Below are 13,042 nucleotides of genomic sequence, written 5' to 3' on the forward strand. Positions count from 1 at the left end.
AGAGAATGATAAACTTAATGTCTCATAAGCATTGTTTAGTGTTTATGAAAAATTAATGTTTTATGTTCTTTAATTCTCAAGTATAACTCAATTTTTGATTCAGAGTTTTAGAAAGCAAGTGACTATCCAGATATTTTTCTTGAATGCATCAAATGTTTTTTTTCTGGGACATAATGGTTAAAAGGTTGAGGCAGGACAGTAATGATAAAAAATAGACAAAATATATGAAATACTGTTTTTCAAGACACGGGACAATGAAGGACATGAGCCCTCAGGGAGAGGAAACAAACAGGGTGAGTTCTATGATTGCTCCAGCTTACTGCCTTGAGAAGGTTTCTGGGCCACAACACAGGGAGGGGGGAACAGGGAGAGCCTGTTAGAATCTTTGATGAGATAGCTGAGAGTCTGGTGAAACCAATGTGGCTAGAGTTTACGGCACAGAGTACTAGAGAGAAGAGAGCTGCATAGGAAAAGAACTCAAAACTCCTTGAGTTTTCAGGTGAGTACTAATCAGTGCATGTAGCTGAGGACATTAATTACCTGAGGCCGAGGAAAAGACCACTGGAAGTAATAGAGCATCTCAAAAAGGCTGGGAATAATGGCTGTCCCCACAAGACAGACTGGAAAACCTCATCATTCTCAAAGCATTGGGTATAGTACATAGAAGGGTTTCACCTCAGTTGTGGGGAATAATTTGTCCTTGGCTGAGCATTGTTCTGTCTTGCCCTGTGTTTAAAGCAAGACCTGAAAGCATCAAATCGTTTCCAAGTAACTGTACTAGAACAAAGATTTATAGGAATGCAAAAATACCCAGTACCCAGAAAGATAAAATTCCTAATGTCTGGCATCCAATCAAAAACTATCAAAGAGGGGCACCTGGGTGGCTCAGTTGTTAAGCCTCTGCCTTCAGCTCAGGTCATGATCCCAGGGTCCTGGGATCAAGCCCCCATCAGGCTCCCTTCTCAGCGGGAAGCCTGCTTCTCCCTCTCCCACTCCGCCTGCTTGTGTTCCCTCTCTTGCTGTTTCTCTCTGTCAAATAATAAAATCTTTTTTATTTTTTATTTATTCATGAGAGACAGAGAGAGAGAGAGGCAGAGGGAGAAGCAGGCTCCCAAGGAGCAGAGAGCCCGATGCGGGACTCGATCCCAGGACCCTGGGATCATGACCTGAGCCGAAGGCAGACGCTTAACCATCTGAGCCAGGCGCCCCAAATAATAAAATCTTAAAAAAAAAAAAAACTATCAAAGATGTAAATAGGTAGGAAAATAGGACCCATAATGAGACAGATCAATTGAAACTGACATAGATGTTAGAATTTGCAGACATTATATTGTAACTATTCCAATTGTTAAAAAGTTAGAGATATGGAAGATGGAAAGACAAACTTTTAGAGATAAATGTGTGAAATATAAAACACCGGGTGGGAATAATGGCAGACTTGACATTGCAGCAGAAAAGATTCATGAGTTTGAAGACCTATCAATGGAAACTCCAAAATCCCAGAAAACTTTAAAAAGCATCTAATAATACTATAACAGACTAAGGAGTGGAGAAGAAATACGAAGAAGCTTTTGAAGAAATTAGATCTAAAAAGTGTCTAAATATGATGAAAACTCTAAACCCACAGATCCAAGATCAACGAGTCCCAAGTACAAGAAGCATGAAAAAAAAAGTACACCAAGGCACATAATTGTTTCGTACCAATGAAAGAAAAAAGAGACTAGAGGGTAAAGGCACTATTGAAGTAATTTGGAAACAAGGTTAAAATATGAGAATTACCTCAGATTTCTTTTAGGAAACAAATTGTAGAAGTCAGCATACATAATGTACTAGAAAGAACCTGTCAACCTAAAATTCTATGCCCAGAGAAAATACATTTTAAAAAACAAAGGCAAGGGGTACCTGGGTGTGGCTCAGCAGGTTAAGCGTCTGCCTTTAGCTCAGGTCATGATCTCAGTTTCCTGGGATCAAGCCCCATGTGGGTTCCCTGCCTGGCGGGGACTCTGCTTGTCCGTCTCCCTCTGTCCCTGCCTCCTGCTTGTGTGCTCTCTCTCAAATAAAATCTTGAAACAAAAATAAAAACAAAGGCAAAATGCTCTTTCAGACTAAAGGTGAAAGAATTCATCACTAGCAGATCTATTACACGAGAAATGTTAAAGGAAGTCAAGTCTTTTCAGGCAGATGGAAATACATTAGAGAGGAAAAAACTGTGGTCTGCAACCTGTTACTTAACTGTCAGTAACCTAAGAATGGATAGTATGTTTTTAAAAAAGATTTTATTTATTTGCGGGAGAGAGAGCATGCTCACAAATGGGGGTGAGGGGCAGAGGGAGAAGCAGACTCTTCACTGAGCAGGGAGCCCCGCCCCTGGGCTTGACCCCAGGACCCTGAGATTATGACCTAAGCCAAAGGCAGCTCAACTGACTGAGCCAGCCAGGTGCCCTGGATTGTACCTTTTTTAGAGGCCCCAATATTGATGATTTTTGAAGCTGGGTATTAGGTACATGATGGTGTTCATTATACTCTTGTTTTCTATTCTTTTTTTTTCTAATATTTGAGATTTTCCATCAAAATATTTTTTTAATTTACCCAACGATGTATTATCTACTGTAAATAAATCTAATTCAGTTTCGTTGTGATGCTGTATTTAGATGACAGAAATCCTGTACTAACTGATCTTGCAACATATATCCAATAAAGTGTTATGCAGTTCTCATCAAATTGGATTTTGAAATCTCTACAGACTACAGTAATAAGTACTGCTTCTAAATGTTCTGTAATAGTAAAAAAAAAAAAAAAAAACTACTGTGGTGTCACTCTGCATAGGTTTTAATTAATAGCTGAGACTTAAAAGTATACACACCATATCCAAACATGCTGAAAGAAAATATGTGTGTTGTTTTTCCTTCTGTCTTGCAATCTGCTTTAAAGATGATAAGAAGGTTTTATCAGTAACAGTGGTGGACTAAGAAATTAGACTGGGGACTTGAATGCATTTAGCATTTGCTGTTTAAAATAAACATTTTTCTCCATATTGTCATTATTTTACATTCCAGATCCAGCAGTTGAGCTTGAACACTGTTTTCACTTCATACTTTAAAAATTTATTTATTTATTTATTTATTTACTTGAGAGAGAGCACAAATGGGGGAGAGGAAGAAGCAGGCTCCCTGTCGAGCAAGGAGTGCGATACAGGGCTCTATCCCAGGACCCTGGGATCATCATGACCTGAGCCAAAGGCAGCTGCTTAACCGACTGAGCCACCCAGGTGCCCTCCAAAAAAATTTTTTATAAACTTTTTTTAAAAGTAATCTCTGCATCCTACATGGGGCTCAAACTCATGACCTTGAGATTGAGAGTGGCATGCTCTACCACCTGAGCCAGCCATGTGTTCCTTCACTTCAGACTTTTTTATTATTTTTTAAAATATGGTTTATGTGCAATTTGTATTAGTTTGATTAAAATGTTACAAGTTACAAATTTGAAAATGTCACACTACACATGGACTGAACATCTGTAGCTGAAAATCTTGATACTTTCTGTCAGCAGCAGATGAAATGCCTTCACACATTAAGCCACAGTAATTGGATTATATTAACCAAACATTTAATTGTACAATTATTAGCCTTCCCAGTACAGTGATAGTTAAATTGACCATCTTATACCAGGAAAGCAAATGAGAAGGCAGCAAACTATCCTAGCAATTCATATTTTATTTATTACCTCCTTTCCATTACTTGTTTCTCATTAACAGTTGCCAAGGTTGGTCCTGGTATTTGTGGCAATAGACATAGTCCTTGCTCAGACTTTAAGCAAGTTGCTCTGGCATTTTCTATAAAAAGATTTGCTGGTTTCAATTCACAATTAGCTTGTGACCCGTTGTTTGAGAAAGCACTATACTATGCCATTTAATTTGCATTTAGAGGCAATATAAGACTTTGTTTAGTCTCATTTGAATGCAATGATGAGTCTTTTCAGATCTACATGTCAAATAGGAGAATACTGCTTAGTATGAAACTCATAAAGACTACAGGTTGTTTGGGACACCTGGGTGGCTCATTCAGTTATGCGTCTGCCTTTGGCTCAGGTCATGATCCCAGGGTCCTGGGATTGAGTCCCGCATCACAGTGGGCTCCCTGCTCAGCGGGGAGTCTGCTTCTCCCTGTGCCTCCTGCTCTCCCTGATTGTGTTCTCTCTCTCTCTGACAAATAAATAAAATCTTTTAAAAAGATACAAGTTCTTTAACATGTGTTAAATAAAACTTCCATTTTAACAAATACGAATTCCTGTAGAAAATGCCAAGTGTTACTTATGTTAGGCACTTATTTTTTAAATAAAGATCTATTTATTTAGAGAGCACAAGTTGGGGGGAGGGGCAGAGGGCGAGAGATAATCTTGAGCAGACTTCCCATGGAGTGCAGAGCTGGATGCAGGGCTCAGTCTCACGACCCTGAGATCATGACCTGAGCGGAAATCAAGAGCCGGATGCTTAACCGACTGAGCCACCCAGGCGCCTGCTAGGCACTTTGATGATGTTTTATCATGGATTGCCATAAAGGTTAAAGACCTTGCCCATGACCATGTGGTTGTTTAGTGAAAGAGCCAAAGAACCTAAGTACTGTGACATGTATTCAAGTGTCCTTTACACTTACCATGATTAAATTCATTAAGCATGGGATGAAAAAAATTTTTTTTTTAAATTTTATTTATTTGACAGAGAGAGACACAGCGAGAGAGGGAACACAAGCAGGAGGAGTGGGAGAGGGAGAAGCAGGCTTCCCGCTGAGCTGGGAGCCCAAAGCGGGGCTTGATCCCAGGACCCTGGGATCATGACCTGAGCCAAAGGCAGATGCTTAACAACTGAGCCACTCAGACGCCCCGGGATGAAATTTCTTGATTAATAGTTTGAATTTATAATAGTACTAATATAATTTATAATTTCCCTTTACACCGAGAAGCATTCTACAACTAGTAATTTCTTTTTAAGTGAGTCTTATTTAATACCAGTGGACTGAAAACAGTGCCAGTGTTTAAAACCCCGATCTAGTTAGCAATTTGGGTGAGTTTTCTCCATTAATACCACATTGCCTAACAGGCTGCAGTTTCATCAAAATTATAGCAAACAACAAATACCTCCTATATTTAAAATGTGAAAAGTCATGTCAATCTAAAAGATTTGAATTACATGAACGAGATAACGAAATGGTTTTTGTTTGTTTTATCCAAAATGTGTTTATTGGGATAGTTTCTCATCTTGATTCAGGGGCTTTTAGTGCTACATCCTTCTGTAAGCCTTGCTTTCCTCTTGTAGGCTTAAAGGACAGTGGAGCAACCAACACGCAGAACTGTTGATGCGTGCTTACGGATGGTGGTGATTTTGCAGCATCCTGGGCACTTCCCATCCATGAAATAGGAGGTGGGGCTCTGCAGTAGGTGCTTCTTCTTGTTCTTCCTCTTCTCTCCTGGGGACTGGTGGAGGAGGTCCTTCTCAAGGGTCATATTCTCAAGAGGAGGTCGTCACCACCAGATAAATAGTCTAAAAAGAGTGTGTCAACAGGAGCTTGAGGCAATTCTGTCTGCAGTGGGCCACAAGAAGAGTGAATCAGCTTCCTCTTGCTTCAGCCCAAGGGTTTGGCATGTGGTCATGAACATCTCACTTGTGACCCAGATTCCTTTGGAGGGGTCCTTTGGAGAACATAGATGCACATATACCGTAGTCAGAGTCCTGGCAACAGTCAAATGCATCTCAGGTGAGAGCCGTGTTTTTTGTTTTTTTTCCTTTTCTAAAAGGCCAGAATTTCTGTGTGATTTTGGATCGAGGGCCAGAGAGTCTCACCGTAAATTTCTCTTCCTTTCTTCAGATAAACTTGAGCTCTTCTCAAGTGGCATAAAAATCAGTTTTATTACATTTAAAAACATTTATCATGATTTTCGTAGGAACAAATCTCTGCTAGGCAGAGGAGTTGGTGAGGGGTGTAGGAAAGGGGGAGACAGATGTAGCTTAGAGCATATACCTTGAGCATTCCTGTAGGCATTCTGAGACTCAGATAATATTAAATACACCAGGGAGACTGGTAGGATGGCCCTGTAAAAAGTTTCACCAAATTTGCTGGGTAACTTAAGCAAGGCAGATCATCCTAAGGGAAAAAGAAATGAGTTGGACAAGTACTAAAACCATTGTTGGAGTGAAGGAGGAATTCTGAATATGATGTACCTCAAATTTGTCCTGGCTCAGACCCCTGAGAGTGTATCTGGTCCCCAGGGAACTAGAGGCAACCCTACTTTAACAGTATTTCACAAGAAAGAAAGCACCAAAGCTTATGATGACCATCGGAATTCAGGGCTCAGAGGAAGACTGGGAGAACCACAGTGGCTCACTTATCATGTGGGGTAGCAGTGTAGCTATAGTGGGAGAGAATCTGCTACTGAGCATGTGGGAGACATTCCTGGGGAGTCAGGAGTATGTTGCAGTATGGTGGATTTTGCTGAAGCTACAGGTCCTGCACTTGCTAGAGGAACAATGAATCATAAAGATTAATATCATGACCTCATCTGTACCTGTGGGCTCTTGGGGCCTGGGAAAATATAGTTATATAAGGATGAACAAAAGTGTCCCTACTTGGGGACTCCTGGGTGGCTCAGTCAGTTAAGCGGCTGCCTTCAGCTCAGGTCATGATCCCAGGGTCCTGGGATCAAGTCCCGCATGGGGCTCCTTGCTCAGCAGGGAGCCTGCTGCTCCCCCTGCTTGTACTCTCGCTCACTCTCTCTCGCCTATGCTCTCTCTCTCTAGCAAATAAATAAAATCTTTAAAAAAAAAAAAGTGCCCCTATTTTGACAGGGGGCCCACTTTAGTGAGGAAACAGACACATTCATATCAATGAAAATAAAATGCAATATATTCACCATTTAAATGAGATACTGCACTGGATGCCTTATTGAACAGCACAAAGGAGTATTTGGGTCCTATTCTGTAGAAATTGGGGTGCCATTACACTTTTTAACTAAGGGAGAGTCATTTAGCATATCTATGTTTTAGAAACACTTCTGACTGGTTGGTTTGGTGGCAGGATTGAATGAGAAGAAGCTAAAATCAAGGAGACTGGTTGTTCAATCAGAAGGTCAATTGGGCCTAAATTAGGTGTGTATTAGTGTGAATAGAGAAGAGGGGATGGATCAGAGATGTTTAAGAGGACTATGTATCTTATTAGATATTGAAGTGATGGAGAGTGAGAGCTTTAAAATAAGTCAAAAACCTTTAGAGGCAGTATTTCTTTTTTAAAAAAAATTTTATGAGTAATTTCTACACCCGTCGTTGAGGCTTGAACCCAACCGCAAGATGAAGAGTCCCGTGCTCCAGCCACTGAGCTTGTGAGGCTCCCCCTGGAGGCAGGATTATGTACACTAAAAGATACAGAGTCTGGGACTATACTGCCTAGATTTGAATCTTGGCTCTGCTGTTCCAGGATTGCCTTGGGCAGACGATGCATCCTGTGCATCCCAGTTCTTTCATCTGTAAAATGGGGATGGTAATAGTACCTACACTTCATACAGTCATTCGGTGTGAATAGATATAATTTAATACCAGAAAAATTTAATACAAAAATACAAAAAATACACTCTTCCTTAGAAGAGTGCCTGGTACTCAAGTTTGTTTGCAATCATTATTCTAGCTAGGGTAGGTAACTAGATGAGCAGCAATAAAAGTCACCGAAATGAAAATACAGAGGATTGGCAAACTCAGAGGACAGAGAAAATGGTGAGTTCATTCCTGGACATACTGAATCTAGAGTTCCTGACCCATGGTAGTCACATACTGTTTGTTGCATAGTAATAGAAATGAGCAGGTTTTTCCTTTAAAAAGTGCTTTGATCATATACTAGATACTGTCATATGCTCTATACCTGTATAATCTCAATTCTTTTTTTTTTTTAAAGATTTTATTTATTTATTTGAGAGAGAGAATGAGAGAGAGCACAGGAGAGAGGGGAGAGTCAGAGGGAGAAGCAGACTCCCTGCCGAGCAGGAAGCCCGATGTGGGACTCGATCCACGGACTCCAGGATCATGACCTGAGCCGAAGGCAGTCGCTTAACCAACTGAGCCACCCAGGCGCCCCTATAATCTCAATTCTCACACAGTCCCTGTCAGATAGGTAGTATTATTTCCATTTTAGTTTATTTAACAGAATAATGAACAGGTTTGTAGCTTAACAATATTAACAAAGGCCTCATTTCCAGAAGGCAAAAGAAGTTCTGATTTACTGTGCTGGTGGTGAGTGAGGAAGTAGACCAGCTGAGATTTGAACCCAGACACTCTGATTCCAAAGCTGGTATGCTGAACCATTACAATGGCTTGAAAAACATTTCAAAACCTTTGGCTCCTAATCTCTCTCTCTCTCTCTTTTTTTAAGATTTTGTTTATTTATGGGGCACCTGGGTGGCTCAGTTCGTTGAGCATCTGCCCCTTCGGCTCATGATCCCAGGGTCCTGGGATTGAGTCCCACATCGGGCTCCCTGCTCAGGGGGAGTCTGCTTCTCCCTCTCCCTCTGCCATTCCCCCTGCTTGTACTGTCTCCCTCTCTCTGTCCAATAAATAAAGTCTTAAAAAAAAAAAAAAGACTTATTTATTTTTTTGAAGCGTGGGGGTAGCAGCAGAGGGAGGGGGAGAGAGGAATTCCAAGCAGACTGCGCTGTGTAGCTCATCCTGGGGCCCGATCTCACAACCCTGAGATCATGACCTGAGCCGAAATCAAGAGTTGGGCACTCAACTGACAAACTACCCAGGCGCCCCCCCCCAGGATCTCTTAATACTAGACTCTATTAAGAAGTGGCATCCTATTTTATGCAGTGTTGGATGCTTAATAATAAGAATACCTGTAATTTATTCTATGGCTATTATGTGTCAGGCATTACACATATATTGTCTTCAGTCTTCACAATACCCCATCAAGTGTTATAATTGATATTTTAAAGCAGTGGAAACTAAGGCTCAGAGATGTTTAGAAACTTGCCCAGAGTTGCATAACTACTAAGCTAGAGAGGAGAGCTCAGGTCTATTTATTCCCAGAGTCTGTACTATTATCTTACAAATTTAGCTGTATTACGTTTAATGTATCATGTCATGTTTTGCAAGTGATACCATGAGTTTCATGAATTCTACAGCCACTTCATCAAGTTCAAAAAACAGTTTTGATTATGGAAGCACAGTAACTGGAATAGTATTTTCAAACTATAGTTGCATAAAATCATATACAGAGCTTGAGACTTTGCCCCAAATGTGCTGAATCGAATGTCCAAGGGTGAGTCTTAGAAATCAAATCTTTAAAAGGACCTGATATAGTTCTAATGAAGGTTCTCCAAGGACCATGTTTTGAGGAATGCTACAAGGACAGGGTTGGTTCAGGAGCTCTTGGCATCTGAGCTCCCTGGGTGAAGTCTTTCTTTTTTTGAAAAATTTTAAAAAAGATTTTATTTATTTGTCAAAGACAGAAAGAGAGAGAGCATAAGCAGAGGGAGCTGCAGAGAAGCAGGCTCCCCGCTGAGCAAGGAGCCCAATGTGGGACTTGATCCCAGGACCCTGGGATCGTGACTGGAGCCGAAGGCAGACAACCAACTGAGCTACCCAGGTGTCCGTGGGTGAAGTCTTAGGGCATTTTCACTGCCAGTACCATAGCTTATTACCTCCTAGTTATTATTTCAGGTCTTCTATTATTAATTTAGCTGATCACAACCACTTAGCTAAGAACCTTGAAGCCATGTGCTTCTGCCTCCTGTGCTGTCAATATATTATTTCCCACTTCCTCCACCCCTTTTCACGGATGAAACTCCCAGCAAAGCTGCATGGAGGGACTTGCACTTCACAGAAAATGATATATGATAGCTGTGTAAGAGGAAGAGCATTGCGGCGTGGTGAAAACATCACACCTGGATTCGAGTCCTACTTCTTTTTTTTAAAGATTTTATTTATTTATTTGAGAGAGAATGAGATAGAGAGAGAGCATGAGAAGGGGGAGGGTCAGAGGGAGAAGCAGACTCCCCACTGAGCAGGGAGCCCGATGCGGGACTTGATCCTGGGACTCCAGGATCATGACCTGAGCCGAAGGCAGTTGCTTAACCAACTGAGCCACCCAGGTGCCCCTCGAATCCTACTTCTGCCTTTCTGAGCTTTGGTTCCAGTAAAACTGTTTTGGCAGAACCTACTTCACAACGTCATGAGATAATGTGCCTGGTATTGAGTCTTTCAATAATTGGTGGCTATCATCAATGCGTAATACACCCTTGTGTTTAGAGAGGAAGATCATAGAAGTACTGTGCTGTATGCAAAGGGAGCGATATCATTTCTCATGAATTGGCTCTCTTAGGGGCTGACAAGATTAAATGCATGTAAATCTGTAATTGTGAATGGAACTAATCACAGTAAAATGAATCGCACTTAAACTAATTACAGTTAAACTAGTTTCACAATGATTGGGTAAAGGTCAACTGACTCTTGATAGACTTATCTGGGTGGTTGGTGACTGATTTCCCATAATAGGTAAGCAGTTGTCTGGGAGAGTCCTTTTTGCATGTGTTGTAGATTATAAGTATTAATTACTTATCACCCCTTATCACTCTCAAAGGTGTCCCAGAAAGGGCAAGTGATTTGTCTAAGGTCCCATGGGTACGTAGGTAGTGGCAGAAGTAGAATTAGAACTTTGGTCTATGTTTTATGTATTAACCAGGCTCTTAAAAAACAAAAAGCTATTAGTTAATGGGAAGCAGAGGTGTATATGACACTCATGTTTCTTTCTGCCTGCATAGCTGTCAGCATTTAAAAATTTACCAGGAGTTGCCTTATGTAACTTCAGATACTGTGTTTTGGGTTTATGAGGGTTTTTTAAAAATGTCAGTGGTAAGGAGGAAGGAAACAGAACCAGTACTTCCCTAAATAACCCCCCCTCCCCGCAGGGATTAAGCAATTGCCTGCCAGATTTCATCAGTACAATAAATGTAAGTCCGACAATTTACAGGAAGCTTATCGGTCCTTTCCGTTCCAGAAACTTGTGATGCTTTTCCTCGCTACATGGTACAAACAGGCTGAGTCAAGTTGTCTTTAAGAGTAGCCACCTTTCCCTCAGGCCATATACACTGCACCACCCTGTTCTGGGCAAGTTAGCGCATAATAGGGCCTTTGATTCAAAGTCAAGGAGTTGGTGCTGACTTGGCAATATTTACTGAGAACAAGGTAAGTGACACACAGGTATGCTTAAGAAATGGAAGGCTCTGATCTGTTTGGAATTTTTGCAAAGAAACATTATGAACCATTATACACATTATATGTCCATATTTGTAACGAAGCAAAATCTGGTCTTAGTGTTATCTGAACTACTAACTGCAAAAGGTAACCTAAAGACTGAGACTATTCTGTATTTGGACATATGTAGTTTATGGTGTAGCCCATATTCTTCATGGTTACCTTTGGCTCCAGTTCAGAGATTAGGAGCACATATTAGTCATTTAGTTTGTTGACATAAACTAATGACAAAATTGTCTTTTGGTGTAAGTTTAAGTGCATGTTCTGGGAGGAGTAAGACACAGATTTATATCCCTGATTTTCCACTAACTGACTCTACGACCTTGGACAAGTAAATAACTGTCTAAACATCATTTCCCTTTTTTGTCAAGCAAGAAAAAAAAAAAACCTTCCACATATAGTTGTAAGGATTACACATAATTCATGTAAAGAATTTATAGTGCCTAGTATATAAAAAGACCTTAATACATTTTAATTACTGCTTTCTTCTCTTTCTACCTATGTATTTTTCTTTCTTTTATTTCTTCCCCCACTCTGTTTTTCCTCATATTTTTATTTCTGTCTAATCTATCCCTTTTTTCTTTTATGCTTCTTCCTCTTCTCAGGTCTTCTGCTATCCTATGCCTTTGTACAAGTCCAAACAGTTCTTTTTCTCGTATGTGAGACATCAGTGAGCCACCGCGATGGGAGACAGGGCCACACCTTGAAAAAGGGAACAGTAAGTCGCGTCTGTATTTCAATCTGATGCCCTATCCTTTGGTCAAGAATGGGAAGCATGTGTTCCAAAAATGCAAACTCAAAGTTCTGGAAAGGGATACAGAGACTCACTGTGGACACAAAGGGCCACTGAACAGGAAAATGCCCAATGTGGTAGATAGCCCCCAACTTCCCCCCCGCCCCCCACCGAGTATTTTTTCTAAGACTTTTAAAAGAGCTAGCAGCAACCCTGGAACCCTGGCTGGCTTGGGAGGCCTTGCCCAGGTGAAGCAGGTCCTATGTGTGTGTCATGCAGGAAGTGCCACAGGGGCTTGACGGTCTAAGGAATAGAACCCAGCCAGAACTCACTGGAATAGCTTCCTAGGGACAAGTGGGGAAGCCCCATGTCAGAAGGATAGGACCATGAGGAGGAGATGTAGGCCAAGTTCTCCAGACACAGTTACAGCTACTCTGTATAGTCACTCTGTCTATGAGGTGGGATGGACCTCAGACACTGGATTTAGCTCTGGCATTATGGACCTAATGGTGATTAATGTTAATTAAACTGAAATCTTTAAAACAAAACCTAATTTTGTTTTTGTTTTTGTTTTAAAGATTATTTATTTATTTGACAGAGAGAGAGCACAAGCAGGGGGAGCAGCAGAGGAAGAGGGAGAAGCAGGCTCTCCGCTGATCAGGGAGCCTGATGTGGGGCTCGATCCCAGGACCCTGGGATCATGACTTGAACCGAAGGCAGACGCTTAACCAACTGAGCCACCCAGGTACCCCTAATTTTGTTTTTTAAATACAAAGTTAGGGGAAATTTTTTGCTAAAATTTTACTATTTATTTATTTTTATAATTTATTATTTGAGAGAGAGCACACATCCACGGGCAAAGGCAGAGGGAGAGGGAGAGAATCTCCAGCAGACTCCCCACTAAGCAGGGAGCCCGAAGTGGAGTTTGATCCCAGGATCCTGAGATTATGAACTGAGCTGAAATCAAGAGCCAGCTGCTTAACTGACTGAGCCACTTGGGCACCCCTTTTGTTAAAATT

This window comes from Mirounga leonina, unplaced genomic scaffold (assembly GCF_011800145.1).
Source record: "Mirounga leonina isolate KUSES-001 unplaced genomic scaffold, KU_Mleo_1.0 Mir_129, whole genome shotgun sequence".
In the NCBI taxonomy this organism is placed as follows: domain Eukaryota; kingdom Metazoa; phylum Chordata; class Mammalia; order Carnivora; family Phocidae; genus Mirounga; species Mirounga leonina.